The 26150-nt window shown below is 38.3% G+C and overlaps 1 pseudogene; it reads right to left on the bottom strand.

The window, feature by feature from the left end:
• Positions 1-11252: 11252 nt before the first annotated feature.
• Positions 11253-12298, bottom strand: LOC112812562 (UBX domain-containing protein 8-like; annotated as a pseudogene).
• Between the last annotated feature and the right edge of the window lie 13852 nt (positions 12299-26150).

Raw genomic sequence — 26150 nt, 5'->3', positions numbered from 1 at the left:
CCCTGCATCTGAGTAGCCCACCATTTCTAAGCTTGGTCTCTGACACAAAGGAGGTACCTAATAAATATTTTTGGAAATAATATATCGACTTGTGCTTTTCCAAGTACAAAAGTAAACCTTCACTAACTACTATCAACCAAGTATATTCTTCTTTTCTAGTCACACTACCCTGTCCTCAATTCCCATACCTCTTAATGCTTACCAAAGTGCCTCCTCCCTCTTTACATTCAATAGCATAATTAATAGATGTTCTCAGTTTCTGCCAGTCATCACCATCACAGCCACATCTGTTTAAATACTAGTAACAGAAGCACTCTTCCTAACAACCAAGAAATCAAACCAACCTAAGCATTCACTGACTGGTGAATGGATAAGCAGAGCTGAGCTACACCCAGGTGGTAAGATATTGTTCACCACAGCAGGAATGAAGTACAGGGACATGCTACAACATAAGGAAACTTGAAAACATCATGCTAAGTGAAAAAAGTCAGCCCCTAAAGACCACATAGTTTATGAATCCACTTACATGACATGTTCAAAAAAAGGCAAGTCTGTAGAGACAGTAAGGACATGAGTGACTGCCCATGACTCAGGGTAGAAAAGGGGATTTAATTATAAATTGTCATGAGAGATCTTAATGTGGTGATGGACGTTTTTTCTTTATTTCCTTTTTTAAAAAGTTTTTAATTTCCAATTAGCTAACATACAGTGTACCAGTAATGATGGAAGTATTTTAAGAATTTATAGTGTCAATGGCTGTATAACTTGGTCAACTTACTAAAAAAAAAAAAAAATCACTGAATTGTACATATGTGAATAAATTTTATGGCATGTAAATCACACATTAATCAAAGTGTTAAAAAATACTAATGAATACCACCACTAATCGCCCAGCACAAGGATTCTGACCATCAGCAGCAGCTCATGAGCTACCATACCTTTGTTTTATATACCTTTTTTTTTACAGAGACATTCCTTTTGGAATTCTTTTGACATTATTATTATTCTAGTAACTATTTTAGAAGCACTCATTTAGTGAATATACTTTTACCATCAGGAGACAGATATTTCATTTTCAGCATAGCTGACTGTATTACTGTGGACTAATCCCTTTTTGTTCTTTGATTCCTTTATCTTAAAAAGAAACCCACAGCTAACATCATCCTCAATGAGGAAACACTGAGAGTCCTTCACTTAAGGTCACGAACAAGACAAGGATGTCCACTCTCAGCATGTATATTCAACAAAGTACTGGAAGTCCCAGCCACAGCAATCAGAAAACAAACAAATAAAAGACATCTGAGTCACAAGGAAGAAGTAAAACTTTCACTATTTGTAGATGACATGACGTGATACAAACACACACACACGTGTGTCTGTGTGTGTGTGTGTGTGTGTGTGAACAAAAAAACATAAGACTCCACCAAAAACTTGCCAGAGCTGATAAATGAATTCAGTAAAGTTGCAGGACACAAAATCAACATACAGAAATCTGTTGCATTTCTATACACTATTGAAGCAGCAGAAAGAGAAATCAAGGAAACAATCCTATTTACAATTGCACCAAAAACATTAAGATACCTAGGAATAAACCTAACCAAAGAGGACAAACACCTGTACTATAAAAACTATAAAACACTGATGAAAGAAACTGAAGATGACACACAAATGGAAAGACATTCCATGCTCATGGATTAGAAGAATACTGTCAAAATACCCATACTACCCAAAGCAACCTACACATTTAATGCAGTCCCTATCAAAATAGCACCCCCATCAAAATAGCATTTTTTACAGACCTAAAACAAACAATCCTAAAATTTGTATGGAACCACAAAAGACCCTGTATAGCCAAAGAAACCTTGATAAAGGAAAGAAAAGCTAGAGGCATCCCAACTCCAGACTTCAAGGTATAATACAAAGCTATAGTGAACAAAAAGGTATGGTACTGGCATGAAAATAGATACAGAGATCCATGGAACAGAATAGAAAATCCAGAAATGGACCCACAACTACATGGTCAGTTAATCTTCAACAAAACAGGAAAGAATATCCAATGGAAAAAAGTCTCTCCAACAAATGGTGCTGGGAAAACTGGACAGCTACATGCTGAAAAATGAACTGGACCACTTTCTTACACCGGACACAAAAATAAATTCAAAATGGATGAAATACCTAAATGTGAGACCTGAAATCATAAAAATTCTACAAAAGAACACAAGCAGTAACCTCTCTGACACTGGCCATAGCAACTTCTTTCTAGACATGTCTACTGAGGCAAGGGAAACAAAAGCAAAAATAAACTACTGGACCACACCAAAATAAAAAGCTTCTGCACAGTAAACAGTCAACAAAACTAAAAGGCATCCTACAGAATGGGAGAAGCTATTTGCAAATGACATATGTGATAAAGGGTTAGTATGAAAAATTTATAAAGAACTTATCAAACTTAACACAAAAAAATGAATATTCCAGTTAAAAAATGGGCAGCAGACATGAATAGGCATTTCTCCAAAGAAGATCTTTTAAAGATGGCCGAGAGACACATGAAAAGAAGATCAACATTCCTGATCAAGGGAAACACAAATCAAAACTACAATGAGGTATCACCTCACACCTGTCAGAATGCTAAAATCAACAACACAAGAAACAACCGGTGTTGGTGAGGATGTGGAAAAAGGCGAAACCTCTTGCACTGTGGGTGGGGATGCAAACTGGTACAGCCACTCTGGAAAACAGTATGGAAGTTCCTCAAACAGTTGAAAATAGAACTTGCCTATGATGCTGTAATTGCATTCGTGAGTCTTTATACAAAGAATACAAAAATACTAGTTCAAAGGGATACACACACTCCAGTGTTTACAGCAGCATTACCTACAGCAGTGAAATTATAGAAACAGCCCAAGGGTCCATCAACTGATGCATGGATAAAGAACATGTGGTGTCCACACACACATAAACTGGAATATTAGTCAACTATAAAAAGAATAAAATCTTGCCATTTGCAAGGACATAGATGGAGCTAGAGAGTATTCTGTTAAGTGAAATAATTCAGTCAGGGAAAAACAAATACCATATGATTTCACTCATATGTGGAATTTAAGAAACAAATGAGCAAAAGGAAAAAAGAGAGGGGAGGCAAACAAAGAAACAGACTCTAAACTCTAGAGAACAAACTGATGGTTACCAGAGGGGAGGTAGGTTGGGGAGATGGTGAAATAGGTGATGGGGATGATGGAGGGCACTTGTGATGAGCACCAGGTATTATACGGAACTGTTGAATCACTCTATTGTATACCTGAAACTGATATTACATGGTATGTTCACTAACTGGAATTGAAGAGTTAAAAAAAAAACTAACAAAAATAAAAAGATGCCCCTCTTTATAAAGTATTTAAATATTTGACTTCAAAGGGAGTATATTCTAAATACAATAATTATTTAAATAATATACTGAGATGATTATTGCTCTAAAGAAGATGGGCAAAATTTAGTTCCATTTGATTTGGTTCAAAAGCATTGGAAATTGAAAGCTACTTTGGGCTCCCTGATGAGCAGGGAGTCTGCTTCTGCCTCTCCTGCTCCCACTCCCCCTGCTTTTGTTCTTTCTCTGTCAAGTAAATAAATAAAATCTTAAAAAAAAAAAATTGAAAGCTACATTGTTCCCCAACAAAAAAGCTATACTGCCACATTATAAATATAACAAATTGTACCCTTTCATAAGAAAGAAATATATCAAAACATAAAATGGGGGGGGGCACCTGGGTGGCTTGGTCGGTTAAGCATCTGCTTTCGGCTCTGGCCACGATCCTGGAGTCCCCTGCAGGGCTCTCTGCTCAGCAGGGAGCCTGCTTCTCCCTCTGCCCCTTCCCCAACTTGTGCTCTCTCTCCCTCTCTGTCTCTTTCTCTCTCTCACGTAAGTAGATAAAATCTTTAAAAAAACATATAAAACTGGGAAAACTGATATTGTTCGATAATAGTATATCCACACATGGTTACTCAGGAATATTTACATGCAAAATATTATAAGGAATTAAGCACTTGAAATTTAAGTTTTCCTAAATACACATAAAATGAAAAAAAATCCACGATTTATGTGTGCAATAGAATTCTTCACATATATGCAAAGAGCTAATCTGAAAACTAGATTTTTTAATTGAAATGATCAGGTGATAACATATTTTTAAGTTAATGTAGTAAAACCACAAGCCTTTTGCAGATATGATTTTTTAAAGTCTGTAAGTGAAATATATAGATTTTTTTTACCATTCTTATGATTTGATTTTTTTTTTTAATCAGGAAGAGCAGAATGCATTTCTCTTTTGGTATATGTTATTTTCCTAAGAATGCCATTTCTCACTTATTATAAAATGTTTTCCCACCATTTAAAATTTTTTTTCTTAACCAAAGTAATATTAACAATTGTAACTATCTGAAGGGTTTTTGACAGGCACTGATTACTTTTAAATAAAAGAGAAAATTTCAAATTCACTGTCTTAGAGAATAAATATCAAGAGACTTTTAACTTTAAAATAGCAATTCCATACAACTTGGAGATTAACAAGGCTACATTTTACAAGGGAGACATTTAGCTCTCTCTAAGCAACCTTCAGTTCTCACCCTTTCATCTGCCCAACTTCTGCCTGTTCTCTACCTATTCAAAGCCCCAGCCCAACCAATTTGGCTCCAGTGACTTTATTACATAGAGTAGGTGACATTAAATGACAATATTTTGTCCAAAACTTAGTTCACCTTACTTTACCTTATAGTTCAGGAATCAGGAATCACATGCTTCATGAAATGTATTATTAGAAATATTCAGCAGTCTTTAAAAGCCACAGTTCCATAGTTACTCTTTACTTCCCTATCACTTAAACACCTAATAAAACATTTTAAAAGAATCCAAAGCCATTGCCAGGAATGGAAGGCCATGACGAAGTATTACTGTGCATGCCTTCTCCAGCCACTCATTTTGTTGAATGATTTAAAAGTTTATGTGAATGATATGCCTCACAACCATAAAGAAATGAGAAACCGCACACTCTTAATTTATGATCTGTTATCATAACATAGGTAGGATATACACATTTGCAGTAAGATTTCATGCCTGGTGATAGATGCATGGTTTTAAGGTGTCCGTTCGAATGGCAGGTCATTTATGATACGTCTATTTCCTCAAAGTGATACACTGACCCAGAATAATCATCCACTACTTTAAAGATCACTTTAGGATTGTTAATAAGATTTATATGCCCTTTACTTCTAAATCTGAGAGGAAAGTTTGCACTTTCCATATAAAAGGACTGTAATTTTGGTTTAATTGTCAAACTAAGCATGTATTGAAAGATTATGTGAATAAATTTTCTAAGAGTCTTATGAGGAAGCAAATGGACTCTAATTCAGAAACCCTGTCTCTTAGAGTAGTGCTTCTCAATCCTCAAAGTTCATAAAAATCAAAAGCAAAGCAAAGCTGGTGGCATCACAATTCCGGACTTCAAGCTCTATTACAAAGCTGTCATCAACAAGACAGTATGGTACTGGCACAAAAACTGACACATAGATCAGTAGAACAGAATAGAGAGCCCAGAAATGGACCCTCAACTCTATGGTCAACTAATCTTTGACAAAGCAGGAAAAAATATGCAATGGAAAAAAAGACAGTCTCTTCAACAAATGGTGTTGGGAAAATTGGACAGCCACTTGCACAAGAATGAAACTGGACCATTTCCTTACACCACACACAAAAATAGACTCCAAATGGTTGAAAGACCTAAACGTGAGACAGGAGTCCATCAAAATCCTAAAGGAGAACACAGGCAGCAACGTCTTTGACCTCAGCCGCAGCAACTTCTTCCTAGAAACATCGCCGAAGGCAAGGGAAGCAAGGGCAAAAATGAACTATTGGGACTTCATCAAGATAAAACGTTTTTGCACAGCAAAAGAAACAGTCCACAAAACCAAAAGACAACCGACAGAATGGGAGAAAATATTTGCAAATGACATATCAGAAAAAAGGCTAGTATCCAAATCTATAAAGAACTTATCAAACTCAACACCCAAAGAACAAATAATCCAATCAAGAAATGGGCAGAAGACATGAACAGACATTTTTCCAAAGAAGACATCCAAATGTCCAATAGACACATGAAAAAGTGCTCAACATCACTCGGCATCAGACAAATCCAAATCAAAACCTCAATGAGATACCACCTCACACCAGTCAGAATGGCTAAAATTAAGAAGTCAGGAAACGACAGATGTTGGCGGGGATGTGGAGAAAGGGGAACCCTCCTACACTGTTGGTGGGAATGCAAGCTGGTGCAGCCACTCTGGAAAACAGAATAGAGGTTCCTCAAACAGTTGAAAATAGAGCTACCATACGACCCAGCAACTGCACTACTGGGTATTTACCCCAAAGATACAAATGTAGGGATCCGAAGGGGTATGTGCACCCCGATGTTTATAGCAGCAATGTCCACAATAGCCAAACTGTGGAAAGAGCCAAGATGTCCATCGACAGATGAATGGATAAAGAAGATGTGGTATCTATATACAATGGAATATTATGCAGCCATCGAAAGGAATGAAATCTTGCCATTTGCAACGACGTGGATGGAACTGGAGGGTATTATGCTGAGCGAAATAAGTCAATCAGAGAAAGACATGTATCAGATGATCTCACTGATCTGAGGAATTCTTAATCTCAGGAAACAAACTGAGGGTTGCTGGAGTGGTGGGGGGTGGGAGGGATGGGGTGGCTGGGTGATAGACACTGGGGAGGGTATGTGCTATGGTGAGCACTGTGAACTGTGCAAGACTGTTGAATCACAGACCCGTACCTCTGAAACAAATAATACATTATATGTTAAAAAAAAAAAAAAAGAAGAGAGTAGGAAGGGTAAAATGAAGGGGGGGAAATCGGAAGGGGAGACGAACCATGAGAGACTATGGACTCTGAGAAAAAAACTGAGGGTTCTAGAGGGGAGGGGGTTGGGGGGATGGGTTAGCCTGGTGATGGGTATTAAAGAGGGCACATTGTGCATGGAGCACTGGGTGTTATACACAAACAATGAATCATGGAACACTACATCAAAAACGATGTAATGTATGGTGACTAACATAATAAAATTAAAAAAAATCACCTACTCATCTGATCGACTTTCATATTCTGATTCTGTAGATTTGGAACAAAGCCTGAGATTCTGCACTCTAATAAACTCCTTGTGATGCCAAGGCTACCAGTCCCTAAACCACACTTTGAGTAGCAAGCAAGGGTTTAAGGTTACCATCTTATTAACAAGGCCTAAAAATTAGATGAAAAATTAGAAAGTCCATTATGACCTAAATATTAAGTCCTGTGGAGCAAGTAAAAGAAAAAGAAAAATGAACTCAATGGCAGGAAAGGGCATCATATGCTAGAGTTGCTGGAAAACTTTTAGGGCTTCATCATCACCCTGCAGTACTAAGTGCAGATTAGTTTCTCTCTGCCCATCTGCAGCCTACCTTACCTTAAATCCATTATATAAATTCTATTTACAGCTGGATAAAAGTTGCAAGGGAGGGATCTGTAAACTTAGACGGAGATAAAACTTATGTCTTTATTTCTATTAACCACCAACACTTCCTTCAATTATGAATGGAGACAACATACTTTTGTAGTAGCAGTGACTGCAATTTTATCATTATCAACCTCATAAAGTACCTATTAAAGGCTACAAAATTGTAAGTTAATAAATCTGAGTGGCAAACTACAGTTATATAATACAACAAAAGCACACAGATCACTATATTAGGGTTTGCTTTAATATTTTATTACTGTATAATTTCTTTCATAGCCCTTTGTATTTTATTTTATGCATTTAAATGTATTTTTCTTAGAGGAGATCCTGAGGGGTTACGGGACTCCCAAGGGCATTCACACCACAATCATCTCAACCACAATAGGCCTACCTCCTCTTTATCACTTCTATCTCTGATTAGATTATAATTCTCCCAGCCACAATCTGATGCCCCACCACTCTTCCTCAGGTCAGGCTAGGTTTCTGCCCTTGATTTTCCAACAGAACTCTCCGGGTATATTCATCATCGTGTGTATAACTTTCTTTTCAAAGTTTATGTCCTTGCAAGTATTTCTGCCACACTCCAAAAGCATCGGAAGGGAAGGAAACATGACCTCTATGTATCTTTCACATCCGGCACATAATAATTACTTTGCATATTACTATTGAATACTCTAAGAAAGGAAACAAAATGATGGATAATTCAAAGTAAGCACAGGGATTAAATGTGATGCAGGGGAAGACTTCCAGTAAGAAAGAATATAACCAGGCTGGCCTTTGCAACATATAAGTGCTTCAAGTCAACACACTGTATCATTTACACAATGCACAATGTTACATTCCAATTATATCTCAATAAAGCCAAAAAAAATGAAGGTATAGAGAAGAGTGTTGAGACAGGCCTACTTGAGAGATCAATATTGTATCTGTAAAATTAGACAAGTGGAGGTAGGATGTTGGGTCCCACTCACAGAGAGGTCTTGATTGGGTGGTGAGTGCTTTCCTCTCCTAAGAGCTCCTTGATCTTCACCAATTCCCACCCAGGAACTCAAACACCAAAAGGAGCTCCCTATGAGTTCACTTGTCAATCTACTCTAATAAGAGCTAGGAATTTTCAATGAATCATTTGGCAAATACAAGGTGTCTATAGCTTTGTACCTTTTCCAGGTAACTGTTTAACTTCAAAGTTTTCAGATACACTGAAAACACAAATGTTTACAATGACTCCATTAGGATTCATGTGGTTGAAAGACTTACAGCATTCTAAATGATTGATAATATACTGACGAACTGAGAAAATCAGCCAAAAACCTACCCAAATGCCAAACTGATATTTTAAAGCATGGGCCCTGAATTCTACAGGAAAAGCTGCATTCAGCTACTACTAACTATTCACATACTAGAAAAGCCTATCTCAACTCTAAAGAAAATTTCCCCAGCTCCATCGTTACTACCCTCTTCTAAGCTACCATCAGGGATCTTCTAGACTCTACAACAGCCATCTAACTAGACTTCCTGATTCTTCCCTTGTCCAATTTCATGTTTTCTTAATCCAGTATCCAGGGTTATTCTTGAAAAACCAAGGCTGATCATGTCACTCCTTTAACTCTCCAATTATTTCCCCAATGAATCAGAACAAAAGTCAAAATCTTTACAATGTCCACCCAAAGCCCCAAAGCGCCTCGCCTCCTATCACTTCCCAATGTCATTTCTTTCCCTTCCCCTTGCCTCATTGTACAAGCACAAAGACCTTCTTGTTGCTCGTTGAACCCAGCAAGCTTGCTCCTCCATTAGATTCTTCTTTCACTTGCTGTTCTCTCTACATATAAAGTTCTCCCATCTGATCTCTGGACAATTCTCTACTTCACTGCCATCAGGCACTTGCTCATGTCAGTATCTGAATAAAACCTTCGTGAAATGGAGTTTCTCTAAAATGTATAGGACCGTCATCACCCTGGAGCCCCTTTTCACCCCACGTGCTTTATTTTTCTCTGTATGCTCTTACCAATACTTGAGAGTAGTTATCAATACTTGAGATGCTATCTCTATTTTTTGGCAAATGTCTGTCTTACTTTATACAAATGCAAGCTTCCTAACAACGTGGATTTTTGTCTTTTGTTGTTTACTACTGAACCACTGAATCTAGAACAGTGCCAGGTCTCTACCATAGATCCTAAGTGTATTTTTTTCCCACAGAAATGAAGGTGATAAGAAAACAAGGAAGAACAGTATCATGTGTGAAGCACTAATAAACACATATAAAATATATTATTGGTTGTGTCTCTCTGAAGAATCCTAACATACTTCTCTTTTTTAACTTTGTATTTTAATCACCGGGTGCTCATCACAACAAGCGTCCTCCTTAATGCCCATCACCTATTTCACCCATCCCCCCACCCACCTTCCCTCCGGCAACCATCAGTTTGTTCTCTATAATTAACAGTCCGCTTCTTGGTTTGTCTTTTTCTTCCTTTGCTAGTTTGTTTTGTTTCTTAAATTCCACATGAGTGAAATCATATGGTGTTTGTCTTTCTCTGACTTATTTTGCTTAGTATTATACACTCTAGCTCTATGCATGTCATTTGCAAATGGCAAGATTTCATTCTTTTCTAGAGCTGAATAATGTTCCACCGCATGTGTGTGTGTGTGTATATGTTCATTTATATATTTATCTCCACCTCTTTTTATCTGTATCTCTACCTCTTCTTTATCCATTCATCAGTTGATGGACACTTGGGCCACTTCCATACCTTGGCTATCGCAAATAATGCTGCTTTAACCATAAGGGTGCATGTGTCCCTTTGAATTAGTATTCTTGTACTGTTTGGGTAAATAGCTAGCAGTGCAATTGCTGGATCAGAGGGTAATTCTATTTTTAACATTTTGAGAAACCTCCATCCTGTTTTCCACAGTGGCTGCAACAGTTTGCATTCCCACCAACAGTGCAAGAGGGTTCCTTTTTCTCCACGTTCTCACCAACATATGTCTGTGTTTTTTATTCTAGCCATTCTGACAGGTATGAGGTAATACCTCATTGCAGTTTTGATTTGCATTTTCCTGATGATGGGTGATGAGGAGCATCTTTTCATGTGTCTGTTTGTCATCTGTAGGTCTTTGAGGAAATGTCTGTTCATGTCTTCTACCCACTAATTGGGTTGTTTGTTTTTGGGTGTTGAGTTTTCTAAGTTCTTTATATATTTGGATACTAACCCTTTATCAGGTATCAAAAAGAACTTTAAAACATTTAAGACCTTTGAAATATCTTCAAAGTTTAATTTCCAGAAATACAGAAAAAAAAATTCCTAATAGACTTTAAAGAGTTTGAATTGTGAAATGTTCAGTGTGGCAAGGTTGACTGAAAAGGCAGAAAATGAAGTCATAAGACTTTTCAACAGAGTGATAAATGATATCAGCTAGGAAAAAATACAAATCATTGAGTGTCTTTCTGTATACATTTTTACTTAGTTTTCATTTGGTACATTATAAGCGGGCACATTCCAAAAACTGTTATATGCAGAGAGCAATCCTTTTCTAATCCTTTATATTCATATGTTCCCAAGGATCTCAACATTATAGGGTTTACTGCCTTGAGCTCAATCAAGGTATGGCATAATTTTAATGTGAATCCTTTATTGTCCTGTAAGGTCATGGCATAACTGATTTTATGGAGAACAGGTCATTCGCCTTTCTTAATTAGTTGCTCTGCTCTTTCTCTTCCACAGTGAGTACAGTATCCACAGTTATTCCTATGGTCTGCAGTGACCAGCCTCCCTTCACTTCCAGAGGCTTTCTGGGAAAGGAAGTAGAAAAGCTGTATAGGAATGTGTGGTACCTGATTTTCATCACCCAGTCAAATAAGACCTGTGAACTTCAAGACTTAGAAAATCTTCTTTTCAGGACACTCCCACTTGGACATCGGAGAGTAACAGTACCTACTTGTTCGGCTGTTTCAGGAGGTTCTTCAGGTTGATCAAGAATCTCCTTTTATGGGCGCCTGGGTGGCTCAGATGGTTGAGCATCTGCCTTCGGCTCAGGTCATGATCCCAGGGTCCTGGGATCGAGTCCCACATCAGGCTCCCTGCTCAGTGGGAAGCCTGCTTCTCCCTCTGCCTCTCTCTCTCTCTCTCTCTCTCTCTCTCTCTCTGACTCTCATGAATAAATAAATAAAACATTTAAAAAAAAATAAAACATTTAAAAAAAAATCTCCTTCTGCCTGGGCTGCTCAGCACTCAGTGAAATTGTTTAAAGGCTTAGGCAAGTTCCCTTTCTTTGTTGCTTCTCTGTTTGATGTTTTAGAAGATGTCTGACTCTCATTTTCCAGCACCAAATCTTCATCAACCCCAAGTTTATGGCCACCGCTGAACTTCCAGGTTTCACCTGTCACCTGATAAACACACTCTTTAACTTTTCTCAATTTCATTTCCTGGTAAGGTTTTAGAACATTCCCTGTGTATCTGCTGGCTTTTTAACCCTGTACCTCTTGTTTTTTTTCTAACAAGTTTTTGCCTTTTCTCATTCTTCTCTTCTTCTTTCAGATACACTTGGGGCAATTTAAATGAATCAAGCCATGAGGTAGTCACAGAAAAAATTAATGTAAGAAGAGCAAGCAGTAAGAAAATCTGGCCACACAGCAACATTAGATCTTTAACTCCTAGATTTGGGATCCCACACCAGAGCTCCAGACACAAGAGGGGGAGAGCAGAGAGGAGGAAAATGCCAACAACCCCATGAGATGCCATGGTGATGGGAGCCCCACCCCTTTCCCAAATTAACCTTTCTAAAAAGTTATTATTATATAAATCCTTTGGGGAAAAAACTCAATGGCTTCCTCAGAATTTCAGGACAAAGCACTTACCAAACACAATTATTCACTGTCCGGCCCCTGTTCTCCCACATCTACTCTCTCTCTCTCTCTCTCTCTCTTAAACACTCCACACTCACATAGACATCACTTCAGATATATAGTTATTTGTAGCTCCATGAGTAAAGACTGGTATTTCAAACATCCATGTCTTCACATATGCCATTCCTTCTTCCAGAAATGCCATATGGTTGAACAGTTCTCCTGCTAAGTCTTTAGAACACTTTACATACTGCCAGTAAGATGGCATCCTTTTACCTGTATCATAGTTTACCTCTATTGTAGCATTAATTACTATTCACGGGGCAGCTGGGGGGCTCAGTGAAGCATCTGCCTTCAGCTCAGGTCATGATCCCAGGTGCCTGAAATCGAGCCCCAGATCGTGCTCCCTGCTCAGCAGGGAGTCTGCTTCTCCCTCTCCCCCTGCTCGTACTCTCTCTTGCACGCGTGCTCTCTCTCAAATAAAGTCTTTTAAAAATAGTAATTACTGTTCTGAACTCATTTGTCTAACATATTAGATAGTAATATGCTCCCTTTTAGTCACATGCTTCCTTTTCTTTCAAATTCACTAGTCCAACTACAATGCCTGAGATACAGAAATCAGTTTACAGTGTTTGCTAAATGAATAAAAAATTAAGTAAAAGGATTCATTTTTGAATACCAAGATACATATATTCAGGATAACAAAAACGAGTTAGTACATGATAAATATGGCATTTCCTATCAGTGGGGAACATAGTAATTATTTAATAAATATTACCCATTTAGGGAATAAATAGCCCTACATAAACCAGTTGTGGAGATAAAGTACATATTAATTAAGGATTTTAATGTAAGTAATAAATCCATGAAAATATTAAAGTATAAATGAGAATTTTTAAAAAAAAACAACAGGGAACTATTGCATGATAATAACACCAAAAGAAAAGTCCATATAACAAAGTGATGAATGGATTTAACTACATAAAACTTGTGCACATCAAAAAATAAGAACAGAAGTATCACATACAAAATATAAAAAAACTATGTAAATATATATACATAAGGGAAAAGCACAACAATCTTATTACACAAACACCTCATACTAATCAAGTTAAAAACGTAACTCAGTAGAAAATAAAACAGAGAATTTTAAGTATAAATGGTAATATCAAAAGTATGCTCACTCTAACTACTTGCCAAGAACATACAGATGTAATGAGAGGTCTGTTTTCATCTATCAAACATATCTAACCTGGGCATAATATGGAGGAAGAGGGTATAAAAACTGGTAGATGGTGCTCAGAATACTATTTGGTAGTATTTGTCAAGGCTTCAAAGTATGCATTTTCTATGAATCCCAAACAAATTTATCTTAGCTTATGCATGAGCTCAGAGATGACAAAGGTTTAACTCATATTTCTAATAGGGACAATTTTAAACAACTCAATTGTCCAATATTACTGTATCCATTAGATTATAATATTTTCACCCAATGGAGTATTAATAAAGAGGGAGTACAACATTGTGGTTAAGAGTCCCATAGACTTATATCTGATTCCCAGCCACACCACATAGCAGCTCTAAGTCACTGTATACTTTTAACTTCCCAGCTTTAATAGTCCCATCTATGAAATGGAAATAATACTAGAACTCAATGTTTATGTCAATTATATAAACCACACAGCAGTGTTTGATGCATAATAAGCACTACTGAATAATCCTATTAAAAACATTGAAGAATATGTTTTGATCTAGAAGGTATTTACACTTTAATATGGGAGAAGAGCGTTATGAAACACATTTCATTTAAAAAGAGAAGACAAAGAAACAACCTAAACACCCATTGATTGATGAATAAAGAAAATGTATGTATATGTGCATGTATCTCCACTTAATTATTATTCAGCCATTATAAAGAATGAAATCCTGAGATATGCAACAACAGGGATGCATGGATGGACCTTGAGGACATTGTGCTACATGCAACTCAGACAAAGATAAATACCATATGATTTCACTTATGTATGGAACATCAAAAAAACCACCAACAAAAAACAGCTCATCAATAGAACAGAATGATGGCTGCCTGAGGTGGGGGGCAAATGGGTGAACAGGGTCAAAAGTTATAAGCTTCCAGTTATAAAATAACTAAGTCAAGGCAATGTAATATGCAGCATAGTAACTATAGTTAATAATACTGTATTGCATACTTGAAAGTAAGAAAGTGGCTCTTGAAAGTTCTTATCACAAAAAATTTAGCTGTGTATGATGATGGATGTTAACTGAACTTTTTGTGATCATTTTTGCCATACATATACATATTGAATCCTTCCATCATACACCTGAAAACTGTGTTATTTCAATTCTACCTCCATAAAAAAAGGACTGATATATAGTTCTTAAAACCTGTAAGACTGGTTTTCTTTTTCTTAATTATCCAAAATGTTATTTTTTCAACAATATTCTAATAAGGAAAATATTAAGCAATCTTAATGTATTTCCCTTCTGTTTTCAACAAGGGAAATCTCATTCTTAATAAACTATTTCTTCAAAATGAGTTAAATTTTATTAGACAAAACAATAGTAAAAGTTAAATTTTTATTTCTATTTGTGTAATTTATTCTCATTTACAGAACATTTGGCATAAAAATAAAATGTAAGGTAAAATTGATCAAGTATCAAGATAAGCATGTATTCTACAAGTATATCTTTTAACATAAAAATAGTAATTTAAGCACATTGAGAGCAACTATTATCTCTCTGTGCACCAAGGATAACTTTTGTTCAGCTCATGAAAAATCATAATGCAAACATACAAGAGAACCAAATTAATTGAATGTATAAAATGTATTTTTAAAAGATATTTTTGATGGGTTCATCTCTAAGAAATTACCACCAGCTATTATTTTATATTACCAGTGAAAAACCAGTGAGATCTCCAAAGGTATCTTCTATTACAAGTGCTGCATTATGTTCCTCCCACTTCTTCAAAATAACCTCAGAACTTTATGTTTATGGTTGGCCAAATCTCACTTAAAAATAAAGAGGAACACAAAGAGCTGAGCAAACACTAGAATACTATATTCCATATGCTATTCCACAAAACATTAAAGCTACAAAACGTGTGAGGAATGGGTTCTCTACTCAAGTGATTACGAGAATTGCATGCTATATATACAGTATGTATGACATACTATCTCTAAGCCCAGAGATCACATACTTTTTTTTTGAAAAGGACCAGATAGTAATGTTTTCAGCTTTGAAGGCTATAGAATCTCTGTCACAGGCTCTGTCATTGTAACATGAAAGCAGCCACAGATAATCTATCAACAAATAGGTAAAGGGTTAGTGGAACACAACTATATTTATAAAAACAGATGATTGGCTGGATTTAGCCCATCCTGGCCAGCGTTTGCCGACTCCTGATATCACCTTACTAAAGGAGCAGAAAGTTATGCAGGGAAATTCTTGATTTTTTTAACATATAATATTCTGAAACATATTTGAACATAGATCAATTTTTCTATGTTACACCTAGGAACACACGTGAGGACACAGTATTTAAAATATTTATGTTCTTGTATGTGAGTGCAGTAGGGATGAGGGATAGTATTGAATAGAAAGGGTGATTCACAAAATGACTTTTCTTTAGAACTGCATTTAATCCAAACCTTAAGAGTATCAACTCTACTTGCTTGAACAAGCAGAATTTAGCTGGTCAACTTTATTGTAAAAATTGTATCTCTTTGACTTTGCTTTTTTATTTCCATGTGCCTACTCGGCGGTTCATAAATTTAAGAACACAAAAACAGTTTGAAGTCGTATCTACATGACATAAAACACGTTTATTTTCTTAGCTTTAAAACCAGGATCCAATTTTAAAAAGAGTTATGTAGGACAGATTGAATGAGCATGGATTCCCCCCGACCCCAATCCTAGATCACCAGACTTATCCAATACCCACTGATTCTCTCAACTCAGAAACAAACTGAGGGTTCTAGAGGGGAGAGGGTGGGGGATGGGTTAGCCCGGTGATGGGTATCAAGGAGGGCACGTTCTGCATGGAGCACTGGGTGTTATACGCAAACAATGAATCATGGAACACTACATCAAAAATTAATGATGTAATGTATGGTGATTAACATAACATAGTAAGAAAAAAATGACTGCATTTCAGACCCTCTCCCACCAGTATTTTGCCTCACTGAGTCTCTTTGTATTCGTATCTCTTGTATCTTTGACCTAATTTCATTCAAATGAAGTGAATTACCCTTCAAGAACATTGTTTAAAGAAATGTTCAGGGGCACCTGGGTGGCTCAGTGGTTAAGTGTCTGCCTTCGGCTCGGGTCATGATCCGGGGGTCCTGGAATCAAGCCCCGCATCGGGATCCCTGCTCTGCGGGGAGCCTGCTTCTCCCTCTCCCACTCCCCCTGCTTGTGTTCCCGCTCTCGCTGTCTCTGTCAAACAAATAAATAAAACCTTAAAAAAAAGAAATGTTCATATTCTCCTTTGTTCTCAGTGAAATTAAAAGAAACAAAAACTATATGGCCTCATTTTTCTGCCTTGATGTGATACACAATTTTAAGGTGCCCAATTTATTACAAACTGTAAACACAGGCCGGGCAGTTGCTCACACGACCGTGGTGTTAGAGCATTTCCACCCACACTTGTCCCTGACAGGAAGCGACTATCCGGATGACGCCTGATACCTTACGGATCTTATCTGACTACTAACCATTTAGACTACAGCCACATCAAAACTCCAGTTCAGGGAGTGGTGTAATCCAGGTATCTGAAACCACGTTTCGAAGTTCCTAGAAATCTAAATTCATGTTGAAATCAGTCTCCAGAATGAATATCCTCCTGTTTTCTATCCTTCTCCCTAGATTTTTGCATGCCCTTTTCACCAAGTTTGCTTCTTTCTCATCTGGTCTTTCGGGCATCAAGTGTCCTCTCCATAAGGCAGTATGGCTCTTAAAAAAACAGGAAAACCAGTTTCAGGCGCATAAGTTTAATTGAATAGGACTTTTTGATCAAGTGCCCGTTATATACAAATTGTTTCTGGGGCTTAAAAGGCAAAAAAGGGAAGAAACAAGAGACTTTATGTTCTTATGATGAATGTTGGTCTATACATACCACAATCTCAGTTGACACTAACTCAGAAGAACTTGGTGTTAAGAGAATATGCGTGCTAAGTACTATCTTGGTTTAAACAAACCTAAAACAAGAATGTGTATACATAGTTTATTTTAAAAATACAGGGAACACCAGGGGGGCAATAGATACAGAAGAGGGAAAGAAGTACTGGACAATAAGGTATCATGGTAGAATGGAAATTAATCTTGTGTGAAATTCTGAAAAACCTGTGAAGCTTGCACCTCCGACTGTTTGCCCTGGAATTACTAGAGAACTCGCAAGAACCCTGAGTTGAGGTTGCCCAGAGTTTCAATTCCCCAGCTCTCTGGCTTCCTGCATGTGTGAACAGAGCAATGTGGGTTCAAGGGGTAGGGAATTAGGCACAGAGACGGAGATCCTGGCATGTGAGTACTGCCTGACTCAGGAGCCTGACAGGGAGGGGCAGCGTCAAAGAGGAAGAAGAGACTTTTATTTTGAAGGATCCATGAGAGGTTACTATAAGGAGAAGAGGGGCAACCTATATACAGGTAAAAGAAATAGAAAACAGGTCATAAAAGCAGGGGTTCACTATTCTTCTTAAAGTTTGGTACTTGATGCCCTGAAACTCTTCAGTTTGATAGTAATTAAAGATGATATGCCACTTGACAATACTGAATATTTGAGGGACATAGATCTGGTCTTTACTCCCGCATGTTTGTCTTTTCAAGAATGTTATATAAATTGAATCATACAGTATATATCCTTTTGTATCTATATCCTTTCACTTAGCCTAATGCTTTCAGATTCATCTATGTTATTGTAAGCATCATCATTAGTTTCTTCCCTTTTATTGCTTTGCATAGGTTAATTCTTTTTAAAGGACTTTCATTTGGGGGGACTGCGTGGCTCAGTCAGTTGGCCATCCAACTCCTGATTTCGGCTCAGGTCATGATCACAGGGTCATGAATTCGGGCCTCTGGGCTCCATGCTGGCATGGAGTCTACTTAAAAAATAAAAATTAAAAAGTTTAATTGAAAAAATTTTCATTGAAGTAAACCCCCAAAATTGTACAAATGTGTACAATTCTACGATTTAATGCAGGGATGACAGTTGTACATATAAGCCACTTAGGGAAAAAGCAGTCCATTACCAGGACAACAGAAATACCAGTAGTATATGGAATCTCAAACTTAACAACCATCGATCTTTGCAAAGGTAACCAGGAGGCTAATATTTAAGACCATATTTGCCTTGTGGAGGGACATCAGCAGAATGATGGACTAGGAGGCTCCAAGCTCTCAGGCCTCCACAGAAACAAAGCTGGAGGACTTATCCTACCAGATGTCAAAGTTTTAATTTATACATACACAGCGAAATATTATTCAGCCATAAAAATAATTAACATGCTAATAATTAACATGCTAACATGCCATGACATGGATGAAACTTGTAAACATTAGGTTAAATGAAATGAGCCTGACACAAAAGGTCAAATATTGTATGATACCACTTATATGAGGTCCCTAGAACAGGTGAATTCATAAAGCCCTAAAGCAGAATAGAGTTTCCTAAGGGCTGTGTGAGGGGATTAGGGGATTTATTGTTTCTTGAGTACAGAGCTTCTGTTTAAAATAGTAAAAAGTTCTGGAAATGGATAGTGGTGATTATTACTCAACATGATGAATTTACATATTGGCAGTGAAGTGTACCTTTCAAGATAAATTAGTGAACTTTACATTATGTGTATTTCACCCCAAAGTATCATAGTTGCCTTTCTTAAAATTTATGTAAGGGGCCCCTGGGTGGCTCAGCTGGTTGAGTGTTCAGCTCTTGATTTCCACTCAGGTCATGATCTCCGGGTGGTGGGATTGAGCCCCAGGTGGGCTCTGTGCTCAGCATGGAGTTTCCTTCTCTCCTTCTCCCACTCCCTCTGCCCCTCTCCACCAACACCACCCCCCACCAGCTTGCATGCATCTATGCGGTCTCTCTAACGTAAATGAGTAAGTAAATCTTTAAAAAAATAAAGTTTATGTAGGGGGTGGAGCAAGATGGCGGAGGAGTAGGAGACCTGGATTTCGTCTGGTCTCAGGAATTCAGCTGAATAGGGATCAAACCATTCTGAACACCTACGAACTCAACAGGAGATCGAAGAGGAGAGTAGCAACAACTCTCTGAACAGAGAAGTGACCACTTACTGGAAGGTAGGACGTGCGGAGAAGTGAATCCGAGGCGATATTCGGGAGGATAGACGGCGGGGGAGGGGGCCTCCGTCAGCCGCTTCTGGCAAGTGCTAGAGCCGCGGAGCACAAAATCGGACCTTTTAGAAGCCGGCTCCGCAGAGGGACGTCACTCCAGTGGCTAAGCGGGGGTGGAACCCTCGTGGGACAGTGTGGTCTCAGGACCCTCGGGGTCACAGAAAGACCGGGGGTGCCTGAGTGCGGCAGAGCTCCCGGGTATCGGAGCGGGGAAGCCGGCTGCAGAGACGGAGCCGAGGCACGGGCTCTCAGCTTGGGGTGGCCATAAACTGTGATCCGCGGCCCAGTCGGGCCACTGCTCCTCCAGCAGGGACCCAACCAGCAGGAGAGCCGGGGAGACTCCCCTTCCTCCCCCGGGAGGAGCAGCGCGGGAGCGCACCGCAGGGATCTGCTGGCTTTGGAGACTCCACACGGGGTCGGGTGCCAGAGATAGAAATGTTCAGTCACAGGCCGGGTGAGCACGGAGTGCAGCCAGAAACCGGGAAAACGGGAGTGACTGCTTTTCTCTGGGGGCGCACTGAGGAGCAGGGCCCTGAGTTCTCGGCTCCTCCGGGTGGAGACTGGGAGGCCACTATTTTCACCCTGGTCCTCCAAAGCTGTACTGAGAGCTTGCAGGGAACAAAAGCTCCTGAGAGCAAACCCGAGCAGCTTGCTTAGCCCGGACACACAAGGGTGGGGCAATTCCACCTCTGGCAAAGACATTTGGGAACCATGGCAACAGGCCCATCCCCCAGAAGATCAGCACGAACAGCCAGCAAACCAAGACCAAGTTTACCGATCAAGGAGAACGGGAGAACTCCAGTACTAGCGGAATACAGCACATAGAATTCATGGCTTTTTTTTTTTTTTTTACAATAATTCATTAGTTTTTCAAAGTTAATTTTTTTAACTTTTTTTTTAATTTTTCTTTTTCCCTTTTTCAACCAACATCTTAAAACATTTTTTATTTTTCATTTTTAGAGTCATATTTTATCCCTTCATAGTAGTTACCCTTATTTTTGGCATATATATATATATATATAAATTGTTCTCTCTTTAAAATTTTAAGAGACCATTTCTTCTAACAGATCAAAATATACCCTAAATCACTAGTGTATGGCTGTGTTCTAGTCTCCTGCCTGATCACATTCTCTCCCTTTTTTTTTTAAATCTTCTTCTTTCTTTTTTCAAACTTATTTTATCAATTCCTTTTATAAAATCTTTTATAATTTTCATCTTTACACTCATCTTCCATCCCTTCATTGTATCAACCCTTATTTTGTACAAAGATAAGTCTTTCTTCCTTTAAAATTTTAGGAGGTACTTTTTTCTAACAGACCAAAATGTGCCCAAAATCTAGTGTGTGGCACTGATCTATGCACTAGCCTGATCATATTTGATCATATTCTGCTTTTTTTGTATTGTTCTGTTTTTGTTTTTATCTTTTTCTTTTTGTTTCTTTTTTCTTTCCCTTTCTTTTCCCCTGGTTTCAGGTCTTTTCTGATTTGTATAGAGTATATTTGCGGGGGACGTTGTAAACCTGTTAGCATTTTGTTCTCTCATTCATCTATTTTCCTCTGGACAAAATGACAAGACGAAAAAAATCACCTCAGCAAAAAGAACAAGAGGTAGTACCATCTGCCAGGGACCTACTCAATACGGACATTAGTATGATGTCAGACCTAGAGTTCAGAATCATGACTTTAAAGATACTAGCTGAGCTTGAAAAAAGCGTGGAAGTTATTAGAGAAACCCTTTCTGGAGAAATAAAAGAACTAAAATCTAACCAAGTCGAAATCAAAAAGGCTATTAATGAGGTGCAATAAAAAATGGGGGCACTAACTGCTAGGATAAATGAGGCAGAAGAGAGAATCAGTGATACAGAAGACCAAATGATGGAAAATAAAGAGGCTGAGAAAAAGAGAGAGAAACAACTACAGGATCACGAGGGCAGAATTCGAGAGATAAGCGATATGATAAGACAAAACAACATTAGAGTAATTGGGATCCCAGAAGAAGAAAGAGAGAGAGGGCAGAAGGTATATTGGAGCAAATAATAGCAGAGACCTTCCCTAATGTGAGGAAGGAAACAAGCATCAAAATCCAGGAGGCACAGAGAACCCCTCTCAAAATCAATAAAAATAGGTCAACACCCCGACATCTAATAGTAAAACTTACGAGTCTCAGAGACAAAGAGAAAATCCTGAAAGCAGCTCGGGAGAAGAGATAGGTAACCTACAATGGTAGAAACATTAGATTGGCAACAGACCTATCCACAGAGACCTGGCAGGCCAGAAAGGACTGGCATGAGATCTTCAGAGCACTAAACGAGAAAAATAGGCAGCCAAGAATACTATATCCAGCTAGGCTGTCATTGAAAATTGAAGGAGAGATAAAAAGCTTCCAGGACAAACAAAAACTAAAGGAATTTGCAAACACGAAACCAGCCCTCCAAGAAATGTTAAAAGGGGTCCTCTAAGCAAGAGAGGGCCTAAAAGCAGCATAGATCAGAAAGGAACACAGACAATATACAGTCACAGTCACCTACAGGCAATACAATGGCACTAAATTCATACCTTTCAACAGTTACCCTGAATGTAAATGGGCTAAATGCCCCAATAAAAAGACACAGGCTATCAGATTGGATTAAAAAACAAGATCTATCAATATGCTGTCTGCAGGAGACTTATTTTAGACCCAAAGACACCCCCAGATTGAAAGTGAGGGGGTGGAAAACCATTTACCATGCTAATGGACACCAAAAGAAAGCTGGGGTGGCAATACTTATATCAGACAAATTAGATTTTAAAACAAAGACTGTAATAAGAGATGAGGAAGGACACTATATCCTACTTCAAGGGTCTATCCAACAAGAAGATCTAGCAATTGTAAATATCTATGCCCCTAACATGGGAGCAGCCAATTTTATAAGGCAATTAATAACATAAAGCAAAGAAACACACTGACAACGATACAATAATAGTGGGGGATTTAACACCCCCCTGACTGAAATGGACAGATCATCTAAGCAAAAGATCAACAAGGAAATAAAGACTTTAAATGACACACTGGACCAAATGGACTTCACAAACATATTCAGAACATTCCATCCCAAAGCAACAGAACACACATTCTTCTGTAGGGCCCATGGAACATTCTCCAGAATTGATCGCAACCTAGGTCAAAAATCAGGTCTCAACCAGTACCAAAAGATTGGGATTATTCCCTGCATATTTTCAGACCACAATGCTTTGAAACTAGAACTCAATCACAAGAAGACAGTCGGAAAGAACTCAAATATATGGAGGGTAAAGAGCATCCTACTAATGAATGAATGGGTCAACCAGGAAATTAAAGAAGAACTTAAAAAATTCATGGAGACCAATGAAAATACAACTGTTCAAAATCTTTGGGATACAGCAAAGGCAGTCCTGAGAGGAAAGTATATAGCAATACAAGCCTTTCTCAAGAAACGAGAAAGGTCTCAAATACACAACCTAACCCTACAGCTAAAGGAGCTGGAGAAAGAAGAGCAAATAAAGCCTAAACCCAGCAGGAGAAGAGAAATACTAAAGATCAGAGCAGAAATCAATGAACTAGAAACCAAAAGAACAGTAGAACAGATCCACGAAACTAGGAGCTGGTTCTTTGAAAGAATTAACAAGATTGATAAACCCCTGGCCAGACTGATCAAAAAGAAAAGAGAAATGACCCAAATCAACAAAATCATGAATGAAAGAGGAGAGATCACAACCAACACCCAAGAAATACAAACAATTATAAGAACATATTAGGAGCAAGTCTATGCCAGCAAATTAGATAACCTGGAAGAAATGGGTGCATTCCTAGAGATGTATCAACTACCAAAATTGAACCAGGAAGAAATAGAAAACCTGAACAGACCTATAACCACTAAGGAAATTGAAGCAGTCATCAAAAATCTCCCAACAAACAAAAGCCCAGGGCCAGATGGCTTCCCAGGAGGATTCTATCAAACATTTAAAGAAGAATTAATACCTATTCTCCTGAAACTGTTCCAAAAATAGAAATGGAAGGAAAACTTCCAAAATCATTTTATGAGGCCACCATTACCTTGATCCCAAAACCAGACAAAGACCCCATCAAAAAGGAGAATTACAGACCAATATCCTTGATGAACATGGATGTAAAAATTCTCACCAAAATACTAGCCAATAGGATCCAACAGCACATTAAAAGGATTATTCACCATGATCAAGTGGGATTTATCCCTGGGCTGCAAGGTTGATTCAACATCCGCAAATCAATCAACGTGATACAATACATTAACAAAAGAAAGAACAGGAGTCATATGATCCTCTCAATAGATGCAGAGAAAGCTTTGACAAAGGACAGCTTCCTTTCTTCATCAAAACTCTTCAGAGTATAGGGATAGAGGGTACATACCTCAATATCATAAAAGCCATCTATGAAAAATCTACAGCGAATATCATTCACAATGGGGAAAAGCTGAGAGCTTTTCCCCTAAGGTCAGGAACATGGCAGGGATGTCCACTATTACCACTGCTTTTCAACATAGTATTAGAAGTCCTAGCCACAGCAATCAGACAACAAAAAGAAATCAAAGGCATCCAAATCGGCAAAGAGGAAGTCAAACTCTCACTCTTTGCAGATGATATGATACTGTATGTAGAAAACCCAAAAGATTCCACCCCAAAACTGCTAGAACTCATACAGGAATTCAGTCAAGTGGCAGGATATAAAATCAATGCACAGATATCAGTTGGCATTCCTAATCACCAACAACAAGACAGAAGAGAGACAAATCAAGGAGTCGATCCCATTTACAATTGCACCCAAAATCATAAGATACCTAGGAATAAATCTAACCAAAGAGGCAAAGGATCTGTACTCAGAAAACTATAAAATACTCATGAAGGAAATTGAAGAAGACACAAGGAAATGGAAAAACGTTCCATGCTCATGGATTGGAAGAACCAACATTGTGAAGATGTCAATGCTCCCTAGAGCAATCTACACTTTCAATGCAATCCCCATCAAAATACCATCCACTGTTTTCAAAGAAATGGAACAAATAATCCTAAAATTTGTATGGAACCAGAAGAGACCCCGAATAGCCAGAGGAATATTGAAAAAGAAAAGCAAAGCTGGCGGCATCACAATTCCGGACTTCAAGCTCTATTACAAAGCTGTCATCATCAAGACAGTATGGTACTGGCACAGACACAGACACATAGATCAATGGAACAGAATTGAGAGCCCAGAAATGGACCCTCAACTCTATGGTCAACTCATCTTTGACAAAACAGGAAAGAATGTCCAATGGAAAAAAGACAGTCTCTTCAACAAATGGTGTTGGGAAAATTGGACAGCCACATGCGGAAGAATGAAACTGGACCCTTTCCTTACACCACACATAAATATAGACTTCAAATGGTTGAAAGACCTAAACGTGAGACAGGAGTCCATCAAAATCCTAAAGGAGAACACAGGCAGCAACCTCTTCGACCTCAGCCGCAGCAACTTCTTCCTAGAAACATCGCCAAAGGCAAGGGAAGCAAGGGCAAAAATGAACTATTGGGATTTCATCAAGATAAAAAGCTTTTGCACAGCAAAAGAAACAGTCCACAAAACCGAAAGACAACTGACAGAATGGGAGAAAATATTTGCAAATGACATATCAGATAAAGGGCTAGTATCCAAAATCTATAAAGAACTTATCAAACTCAACTCCCAAAGAACAAATAATCCAATCAAGAAATGGGCAGAAGACACGAACAGACATTTTTCCAAAGAAGACATCCAAATGGCCAACAGACACATGAAAAAGTGCTCAACATCGCTCGGCATCAGGGAAATCCAAATCAAAACCTCAATGAGATACCACCTCACACCAGTCAGAATGGCTAAAATTAAGAAGTCAGGAAACGACAGATGTTGGCGGGGATGTGGAGAAAGGGGAACCCTCCTACACTGTGGGTGGGAATGCAAGCTGGTGCAACCCCTCTGGAAAACAGTATGGAGGACCCTCAAACAGTTGAAAATAGAGCTACCCTACGATCCAGCAATTGTACTACTGGGTATTTACCCCAAAGATACAAATATAGGAATCCGAAGGGGTACATGCACCCCAATGTTTATAGCAGCAATGTCCACAATAGCCAGACTGTGGAAAGAGCCAGGATGTCCATCGACAGATGAATGGATAAAGAAGATGTGGTATATATACACAATGGAATATTATGCAGCCATCAAAAGGAATGAGATCTTCCATTTGCAATGACGTGGATGGAACTGGAGGGTGTTATGCTGAGTGAAATAAGTCAATCAGAGAAAGACATGTATCATATGAGCTCACTGATATGAGGAATTCTTAATCTCAGGAACAAACTGAGGGT

Source organism: Callorhinus ursinus, unplaced genomic scaffold (genome assembly GCF_003265705.2).
Source record: "Callorhinus ursinus isolate GAN/ISIS: 27379988/994484 unplaced genomic scaffold, GSC_fseal_2.0 scaffold16, whole genome shotgun sequence".
Lineage (NCBI taxonomy): Eukaryota > Metazoa > Chordata > Mammalia > Carnivora > Otariidae > Callorhinus > Callorhinus ursinus.
The sequence above is the reverse complement of the archived record's forward strand: the minus strand, read 5'-3'. Positions and strand labels throughout refer to the sequence as shown.